The sequence below is a fragment of the Dreissena polymorpha genome, chromosome 4 (assembly GCF_020536995.1).
Source record: "Dreissena polymorpha isolate Duluth1 chromosome 4, UMN_Dpol_1.0, whole genome shotgun sequence".
Classification (NCBI taxonomy): domain Eukaryota; kingdom Metazoa; phylum Mollusca; class Bivalvia; order Myida; family Dreissenidae; genus Dreissena; species Dreissena polymorpha.
In genome coordinates this window covers 3,284,031-3,294,542 of record NC_068358.1, presented here as the reverse complement: position 1 = coordinate 3,294,542, position 10,512 = coordinate 3,284,031, and the positions used below count along the sequence as shown (strand labels likewise).

At 34.8% G+C, this 10,512-nt stretch overlaps 1 protein-coding gene across 1 annotated transcript in view; it reads right to left on the bottom strand.

Annotated features, from left to right (window-relative positions):
- The window catches only part of LOC127879711 (thyroglobulin-like), a 16,039-nt gene extending 12,138 nt beyond the window's left edge, over positions 1 to 3,901 (bottom strand). Inside the window, exon 1 of the mRNA XM_052426708.1 lies at positions 3,786 to 3,901. The gene's annotated coding sequence lies outside the window, so the exon portion shown is untranslated. The remainder of the gene's footprint in view (positions 1 to 3,785) is intronic.
- Between the last annotated feature and the right edge of the window lie 6,611 nt (positions 3,902 to 10,512).

Here is a 10,512-nt window from a genome sequence, read left to right as displayed (position 1 = left end):
ACGTTTATTAAAAAGTTTAATGAATTGAACCATTTTTGAAAAGTTATAAAAACAATAGATATTTTTATTTTGCAAATTTCGTCGAATCAAAATTAATATAGGACACAAATAATGGTCGCCGCGGTGTAATGGATAAGGTGGATGCCGAGCGACCGGGAGGTCACGGGTTTGATCCCCACTGTGGGTGCGTTCTTTAGATCTCTCTCAAAAACATCAAGTATTGGTTCTAGGAACAGGTAACGGACTCGATAGCGTTTCGATAAGCTTGAGGCTTTCGCTATAATCGAGCTAAAATAAATAGGTTTAAACTCAATAAAAGCCTATACTTTGAATACCGGTATATTAAGCTGGACGCCCTCTGAAGCTGGACGCCCTCTGGAAATTTAGCGCTGTATTTGTCACAGCGCTAATTCATTTCTATAAAAATCCATCGAAGTATGTTTACATATCGTACTTATCGTTTGATTTTAAAATCGATTTTATTTGCTCTTCTGTGATTGACGAAAACCGTGTCCGAATGCAATATTTTCGTTAGTGACAGTGCTTTTAATATGAACAAGAGAGAATGCGTTCGTACGTCAGTCATGGAATTGTATTTAATTCCATTCGTTATTTTGCTTAAATGCATTGTCCATAGGTGGTATTAGTAACATCGCTATGTTTTTATTTCAAGTTGTACATTTTATCTTAAAAATTAATACTTAATTGAGAAATTTAAAAGAAAATCGGTATTGGCAATATCCGGAAAACCAGACCTGTTATAGCTCAATCACAAAGATTGATACGATAAATTTAAAAAATAATACATATACCATAAAAACGCTATATGTCAAATATAAACCAGAAATACCGGTAGTTAACGTAATGAAACAATCAGCGTCAGTTGAATTCTTAACATATTGCAAGTTATTGGTTTCAACTAGAAAACACATTAAGCTACTCATACACAACACTTGCCCACACGATTTCAGATGAGGTGTAAGTTCCAGTCATAAATCAAAAGTCGATACGAGAAAAAATCAAAAGTTATGTTCCGGCACACCCCACTCGTCTATTGCCATTGACGTCAACAATAGTCTGCTTTTTATCTGCAATAGAACTTTAGTCATCATCGGGGGAAATCTGCAGTCAACCCGCAAAAATTGGATGTCGGATGGTTTTTATCGATTATTTTTAGGCATCATCGGTACACATGTTTGCCGAACGATGAAATTTAGATACGAAATTGTCCCTGATCTTCGCGACTAGACAACAAAAATTCCCGATTTCGTCAAACTCACTATAGTGGACCATTCAACATCCCAGTGGGCGGAAGTTTAAAGGTTTTAATAATATAAAATGTCGATATATTTTCACTAAAATTACATGCTATGTACTAGGGCTGTTTCATATATTAGTAAGGTATTCCCAGGCTCTATATGAATATACGATGGATAAAGGTAGGCATGTTTACAGCGCTGCAACAAGATGCATACGCATGCGCTCTTCTCTCATCATCTATACGCATGCGCTCTCTCTCCTCCTCTACAAGTGTATAATACAGGCCCGCTTAAGCTAGGACTGGTTTATTCACGTTAAGTTATATGTTATATAATTTCTTAAGTTATAACAGAGTTAAATTAGGGAATATTTATAATTTTTATGTTTTATATGTGCTTATATTTGCATGGTCCGAATTATTGAATAATTAATTCATCAAGTTTGAAACTAGTGTTTCCAGTGTTAATTGATAAAGGGAATAACTGTAGTTCTGTAGTTCTGTCGAGTTAATGTGCTCATTATTATACTTATCATGGTTAATGACAATTAATAGTATTCTCATACTTTAAATAATTTATGTTTTTATATATATATTACTTTAGATAGTTTTTATTATAAGTGGGATCAAGCGTAGTAAGCCCACAACTTATAATTTCAAAAAAAGAACATCGTACAGTTAGAATCCCGAACAGAAAAGGTTGCAGTTAAAATGATTTGACTTAGAATCTCCCTTGGATTCATTATTACGAGTCGTATGCTATTGATATATACCGTCGATAAAGTAAATTTAAGCACGTTAAACATGGCAATAAGAGAGAAGACAAGCGTGTCTAGTATGTCTTAACCCATTTATGCCTAGTGGACTCTTCCTTCCTTCTAAATTGGATCAATTTATTTCCAAAATAAGGGATGTCTTGTATATTATTTCTATATTTAGAATATTTCTTACAGAAATTCCTTTATGCAAACAGCGCAGACCCTGATGAGACGCCGCATCATGCGGCGTCTCATCTGGGTCTACGCTGTTTGCCAATGCCTTTTTTTTCTAGACGCTAGATATAAATGGGTTAATTTCCTAGACATCAACAATAGGCGACCCCCTGCTTGTTGTACCTTCCGAGTAAGTTGCCAAAGTTCAGTAATTTGCCAGACTAGAGACTGTTATTTTAATTACCGCCCATAAGCCCTCTTTGTTGTAGAAAGCAGACAGTCTAACAAAAGTCGCCAATTCTTTTACAACAAAAGATCGCAGAGAATGTGTCGTGTTTACTAAATGGGAACTACAAATATCTTTAGTGTTCTTAATTGTTGTTGGTATTTCCCGCTTGCTGCTAGGTGGCGATTAGCCATGTAGTTATTTTACATGTTTGTTTTTTAAAGAAAAGTACATTCGATACAACAACGAAGACGCCGGGAGATAAGTTAGCGTGATTTCAATAGTTACTACCATTTATTCTGATGAACAATAATGTAATGCTTAGAGCCCATCACCCCATGTGTAATGCACTTGATATCTTTAGATTGTACTAAATCTGAATCACTTAATACAACGCTTTTTCCTTCCCAATTTCTGATTTCAAAGAGCCTCTTATGTGCGCGATATTGCGCTGCACAGTTAACGTCAATGCTGTTATTTTCACAATAAGAATAATTATTGCAAATAGTTCAGGAATGTTGCATATATAGAGTCTGACACGAGATGCTATTTGATGTCATACGAGTTTATGAGTGGTGTAAGTACGCGGGCTCTCTGTCAGCATTTCTATTTAATCCATTTATGCCTAGCGTCTAGAAAAAAAGCCTTGGCAAACAGCGTAGACCCAGATGAGACGCCGCATGATGCGGCGTCTCATCTGGGTCTGCGCTATTTGCTTAAAGGAATTTATGTAAGAAATATTCTAAATATAGAAATTAATATACAAGATATCCCTAATTTTGGAAATAAATTGATCCACTTTAGAAGAATGGGAGAGTCCACTAGGCATAAATGGGTTAAACGCAATTACTGGTCCACATGCGGCTGTCCGTTAGGTGCAGAGGTTTGTACATGCTCTTTTCACCTATGCGACCTCCACGTTCCCGTCGCAAGAGGGCTAAGTTGGGGGTCATCATACTGGACAGGTGGGGTTTTCTCCGGGCACTCCAGCTTCCCTTAACAAAACGAAACCACACCAACATTGACAAACTTTCAGGAAAACAAACAAACTGGGAATTGTAGCAATAACTCCAAAATTCGTTTCAAACTTCGTGAGTCGTGTACGTTAATTATGTAGGTCTGCTGGGACACAAACCGGTTAAACGCATAATGCAGCCACGGGTGCGGAAGGACCTCATACCAAAAACTTCGAAATTCTCCCACGGGTTTCATACGCACCTCATAAAAAGTCGGATAAAATGACGAGAGTAAGAACGTTTTATAGTGTAAGGAAAATTTCCTTACTTGACATTTGTATCACTCCCGGAAACAGGTGACATTGTGAAAATGTAAACATTATAAACATTCATAACACATCGACAGAAAATACCTGGATAACCTACGGAGGAAGCCAGCTGAATCCACCAGAAATCACCATTATTTATCCTTTATTTAGCAAATATTGCTATTTGTTAGTCTGTCACTGTCTTTTGTCAAACACTAAACTCAGCGTTCGTTTGATTGTCAATTTCATGTCGCGTAGGTTATACTGCACACTTAAACTTTAAATGGTTGCAGAATTTTGTGAATGTAATTATATTCATCCCCTTTATGATCTATAACTTTAAATGTTTACTTTTTAATCAGTAAAAGATATTGTTAGTCAGCGTCTTTGAAAGTGACCGCCAAGTAAAGTTCAGGCGCGAACTATTTTCGTCTGTAAGCTAGGTCTCGGCGTCTGATCAGTATTAACATTATTGTTTTTATAATTTAACAGTAATCCTTTGAGAGTATTTGGATGTTTCGCCGAGATACAGCCTAGTCATTTGTTGCATTATATAAATGTTAATATTTATATGAACAGATATTATTTCTCATGGGGCGGAGTTTCTACTGTCTCACCTATTCATACGCCTTACCATTTGTTAAGTTCGGCGATTGTTTGTTTCACATATCTACGTCCAGCTGATTATTTGTAAATACTGCTTTTCGTTAAAGCTGTTCATTTGACCAAGAGCTGTATGTAATGTATTGAGTTTAGATTGTTATATTATTTAAGGAATGGACCTGAGCTCACTTTGTTGTTAAAAGCCGAGGATTTCATTGGTTCATTTTGTCACGTGGTTACTGAGTCGGAATCTATAAATACGGACTCAGAATTCAGTCTCAGCATCGTAGCGGACCCGTGCTCTAGTGGTAACACACTGGCTTCACAATCCAGAGATCGCTGGTTCGATCCCCCGCTGCACCTAACCTACTAATTCGTCTTTCGCATGAGACGTTAAACCGAGGTGCAGTGTACTAGGTGCTATACACCGGGCACTAAAAAGACCCAGGGTCACCTCTGGAACGGGGTGTCCCCTGTATCTTGCACTATCCCCCGTAACCAACTAACACGTCTTTCTGTGGGCGATGGCCATATGGGAGACAATCCCGGTGCACTCGATAAAAAATAATGAAGAAGAAAGTCTCAGCATCTTCTGTCTGGAGTTCACACCTCCTTAAGACAACCAACAACAACGGTAAATTCATTACATACACTTATTGTACGAAATTAACAGGATGGGAAATAGAATGTTCAGACAAATGAGAGCTCCTCCGTTTACTATTTTATATAAACGCTTCAGTACAGTAAATGTAATTATTATGTAAATACTACAGTTAAGATGATCCCGGTGCATAGGCTCGGTCTTTCCTCGTCCATTGTGTCCACTTATATTCAGGGACGCCCGCTCGGCACATTGTATTATCTATATGCAAATTATATATATATATATATATATAGATATAACAAACAAAGTATTAAATTGTTGAAACTTTTATTTGGCTTCGTTGTTGATGATGGATTGAAACTCCGGATCGGGGTCAACTATCAAAGGGATGGCTATTACTGATGCGTACCAACGGTATACTACCTACGCGAGGTATCCTGACAAGAGTACGTGAGGCGGTATACTCGTTACAATACTATTCTTTTAAACGGTTGCTTTCTTGTAGATCTGTATGTCATCGAGCGTTATACGTGCATCTGATCAAGCTGTTCGTATTTATTTCAATTCATTAACTCATGCAAGTCTCTGTCACAATATCTGCTTGAACACTTGAACCTGTTCAAAAATATTTATTTAAATATCATCATCGGTTTTAACCCTCAATATTCATCATTACATGATGCTATTGTTTTATAAACACGTATGTAAATGCAGCGAAATCTTAGTTCTAATATTGTCTTATTTCGTAATTTGCTTTATGTTTTCATAAATAAACACGCGTAAGCGGGATGAGTATCATAACATGCTGATGATCACAAAGATTTATACAAATGAATTGTCCATGTGGAAAAGTAATACAACCGATAGTTGAAGTAAGCGTAACAATTCCAGCGTTGTTGATTAATAATTGCCCTGTTTGATCTTCCTTCAGAGAAATAATTCATGCTGAGAACTGACATAGGAAACAACTATCATACCTCTCGATTTCACTTTAAATCTATTTAGCAGTTCGGAAGAGATTACTATTTGCCGTATGTAAAGAACGAGCGTAGATTACACGCTTGGTGTTGCAATCGCAGAACGTACCGGTAATAATGGTGGGTGTGCCGATACTTTTTCTACAAAACCCGTACAAAAACCGGATTTCATTGTTAACATGTAAGAGATGTTGCGTTATTGCATGAATGAATTATTGCTTGCTTGAAGCGCAAGCACATTAAGAAAGGAAGAAAATAGACATACTATTGTTGGAAAACCCGTTTAATGAGTGAAATCGATTAGGTGTTAGATTATTAGAACTACAATAGTATTTTGTTCATATGAATATGACATATTTTATGATTTGGTTACAATTCCGATCAAGTTCGGATATAGTTTCAAAAACATGACCTTATAAAATGAGAGCAACAGTAAATATACAATTAGTATGAACACTGTATATGAATAATTCATATATTATATATGTTTATTGAAACCAAAAATCGACTTGGTCGTATACGAAGAAAAATAATAACATAAAAGAACATACCGCACTTTATACAATTGTTCATAAGAGTTATCAAAGATAAGTGCTGTAAACACCGCTTCGAAATCATAGAGCCGAAACAATTGTAAAACAACGGACTCACGTATCGTGATGAATTGAAATATAACATTGAAGTGAACGTAATAATGTAGAAAAAAACGTCAATTACAATGTTTATAAACAGGGACATGTTAAATAATTTGCATTTTTCTTGGAAACGCTGTGTTTATTGTGTGACATGCCTTAATTAACGCGTATTGTTTGTATAGTTTTGCATTATGAATAAATAGAAACATAAACTTACATGAATATATTGTCTTTTTGCGACCTAATAAAACAAATAAAAGTATAAATTCTATACCTTTATTGAGTTTCTATTTATTTACAGTTACCAATATAATAAACATAAGATTATGTCAAAACAACATATTAGAGAAGATTTATAACGACGTTCCGTACAAATGGCGTTAAAATTGTACAGGTATACTAGGAAAGATGTTATACTATGAACAATTCCTGATTTCCCTTGACTAATTGTTGTATCGCGTTTCGACGGTTATTCAAAACTCTGGGCAATAGAGGCGAAACAACGGGGCCATGGTTTCTCGTCCTTTTATTTCTATGTGACTCTTTAAGAATTTACCATTGCATACATGTACCTTACACAACCGTATTTTATAACAGATGCGTTTAAATCAACATCAAAAGGCTCCTACCCATTTTAGATATACTTTGCCGCCTCTGGATGTCCATAACTATGCTATAAACATCGTATATTATCATGGTATGGCGCGCATGACAAAAAGGGTATTACACCTTCAAGCGTTTCTCTCATGCCTGCTGTGAAATATATGTCATCTTGTTCTTCAAATTCCAATTCGACCTTGATGAGTTTAATAATTTGGCCTGTTTTTTAAAGCATGAGAGCTTAATGTTAAGTTTCTAACTTAATTGAAAGGAGGTTTTATAAAACTTTAATATAGAAACATTTGAATCCCTTGAGATCACGGTATGAAGCTTTCTAGTAGCATAGGGTCGTGTTTGTCGTTTTGCTTTATTCGATCCATTTATCCGAGTTTTTGAGCTAATATACTGTGTACAGTTTATTCATATTCACATTGATTTGAAATCCAGACTGTCAAGAACAAAAAGATTTAAAAATTACCCATTTTCTTTCTATTGTTTTTATTGTCTAGTATATTAGAGGTTAACGAGTACACGTTTTCTTGTACATTTCCCCTCAAAGCTATGTTGCTTTTTTTTTAATTTCCTCGCGTTATTTATTGAATAGTTAAATGTACTTTCGTTTTATTTTCGTAATAGCGTGACGAAAAAGACAGTAATATGACTTGTTTTAAAAAGAAGACATAATCTTATTATTTAATTTCCAATGTTAGGTAAAAATATAATATTTCTAGGAGCGTTCAATACGACTTACATTAATGCTCTTCTTTCTTTGTTCTGTTGTTCTCCTTGTTTGTTTTGTTCGTGTTGTTTTTTTCGCCGTTGTCAACAGTATTTCAGTCATACACAGCGATTCGTTGATTTGTAGTCCAGCTCTCTGAGCTTGCCCGTTTTCTTTTTTTGAGTCGCGTTCTGGGAAAAGTGGGCATAATGCATGTGCGTAAAGTGTCGTCCCAGATTAGCCTGTGCAGTACGCACAGGCTAATCAGGGACGATACTTTCCGCCTAAAATATGGATTTTTGCTAAGAAGAGACTTCATTTAAACGAAAAATGTCATAAAGGCGGAAAATGTCGTCCCTGATTAGCCTGTGCGGACTACACAGGCTTATCTGGGATGACACTTTACGCACATGCATTAAATCCTCTTTAAACAGAGCACGGCCCATATCCTGATTTTCAGCATACATTGACTTCTCTGGAAGTTGTATTAAACAAGACACCCAGAAAGCAAAAAAACAAAGTGGGCAAAGTAAGCCTAAAATGTTTACGCAGTAAATAATTTATGATTATATAAAAGTAACAATATATGTTGCGATGCAACAAAACACATATGTTTTATCAAATGTTGGACCATAATATGATAAATATCATAACGTACATGTTATTTGACAAATAACTATCGATAGTATATCTATAAATAAATGTGTGTAATAACGCTAAAATTTTAATGAAATTTATTATTTCCGAAATATATTAAATATATATGTACTTTACATAAATTGAAAAAAATGAAACAATACTAATACTTAGTACTAACTCAAAGTAACAAAGTTCACTTCACTTAGGTACATGCTTATTATACTAGTACATATAGCAGTGTGTAAATTCTTGAAAGTGATAGAAAAATTATCCATTAGTCCTTGCTTGATTTCTATAGGAAACGAAAACATAGGCAGTTAAAAGGCTCTGGTCATATTACAACGTTGAATTTAATGGATATTGTGACACGGTGTATTACAATAAACAAACACACACAACGAAACACTCTGAAATAACTGACCACCAAACCTGTGTAAAATGCTATAGATAAGCCAGTGATGACTTCAGTGCTTAAATCGATATCGATAAATAATATTCAAATATAGTTTGGACAGTAAATTTAAAATGACATTAAAATTTTATTTCATATATATCAACGCGGTACATGTGTATTATTATCCATAACTAAAACGCTTTATCTATGTAATAGAATAATTTTTGCAGCAACGTTTAATTTCATGTTGCTAGTAATTCAATATATGTATGCATGTGTCTGTAATACAATGGTATATACTGTGATCTTACGTTTGAATATTACACTTTCGTTCGTCTTTAAGATAGGGAGAATTGGCCCATCTTCCACTTACTACATGCAATATATTTGAACAGCATCAACATTAAGATTTTTTTGTGTGGATATTTCATAATTGTACTCAAATCTTAATGAGGCTAAATTTTTAAAATAGCAAGTTAAACGAAACTTAATTGCTTTGCTTGAGTTGCACAATCTGTCATTACACTTTTAAATCAAACTATTTTTAATCTCTGGTCGACATTTGAAAAAGCGAAACAGACAACAATTTGTTATAAAGCAAGACCTTGAGTAATGGAACAGTGTTGCTAAGTATCATTACTGTTCGACCGTACGTTCGTCCGTTCTTTCAGCACGTATATCTGACTGGGTGACTGACTGAAGGTTATGGTAAAAAAACAATTTAAAAGAAAACATATAATGAATGACAGAATAACAAACTAACAAACTGGTTGAAAGCTGATATAATCCTCACAAAACGTCTTCCGCAAGTGTTCGTCAGCAATTATTGGAGAAGACAAGTTAATTGCACATAAAGAAGGCAAATGTTAACAGTTTAATCCTCTGCATACATATGATGTATGATCAGCCGGAGCTAAATAACACACTAACAAACTGGATGACAGCTTTTATAATCCTAACAAAACGTCCACCACTAATGTTATGCAGCCATTAATGGGGAAAAAAACAAGTTTACTGTAAATAGAGCTGAAACATGTAAACAGCTTAATCCTCTGCATACAAATGATTTATAATGAGCCGAAACAAAACTGCCGATAGTCAATCTTCAACCTCTTTACAACAATACGGTAAAGCGAGTCATTTAATAAAAAAATCAAAACAGATAAAAGGTTGGCAAATAAAAAAAAACTATAATAAGGATTCAAAAGAAGGAGTATCAGAAATTAAAGGAAATGAGTGTTTTAAACAATAATAAATGTTTTCTGCATGTTCAGAAAAAAAAACTCAATCATGTACAAAAGCGTGTTCACATTCGGACAATATCCAAAATTCTGCGTAAATTTGATCATACAACACATATTCAAATTTTGTGGTTCTCCAATTAATATGAGAAAACGTGTCGGTATCGTCATAGACTTGGCCGAAATAAATGCAATTGAAGTAAACAGATCTTGATTTATGGTAACATTATAAAACAATTAATATTTTTTATTCAACATTCCTCGTTCAATTTTTTTGTATTTGGTTAATATTTTGAGACTAAAATCGTATATAAGGGTACTCGCTTTTACGTCTTGAACAAAGGTTGACACGAGCTAGTTTCTTTATTATTCACATAAACACGTCGTCGTCGTCGTTGGATTCTTCAAACACCGTCGGCAT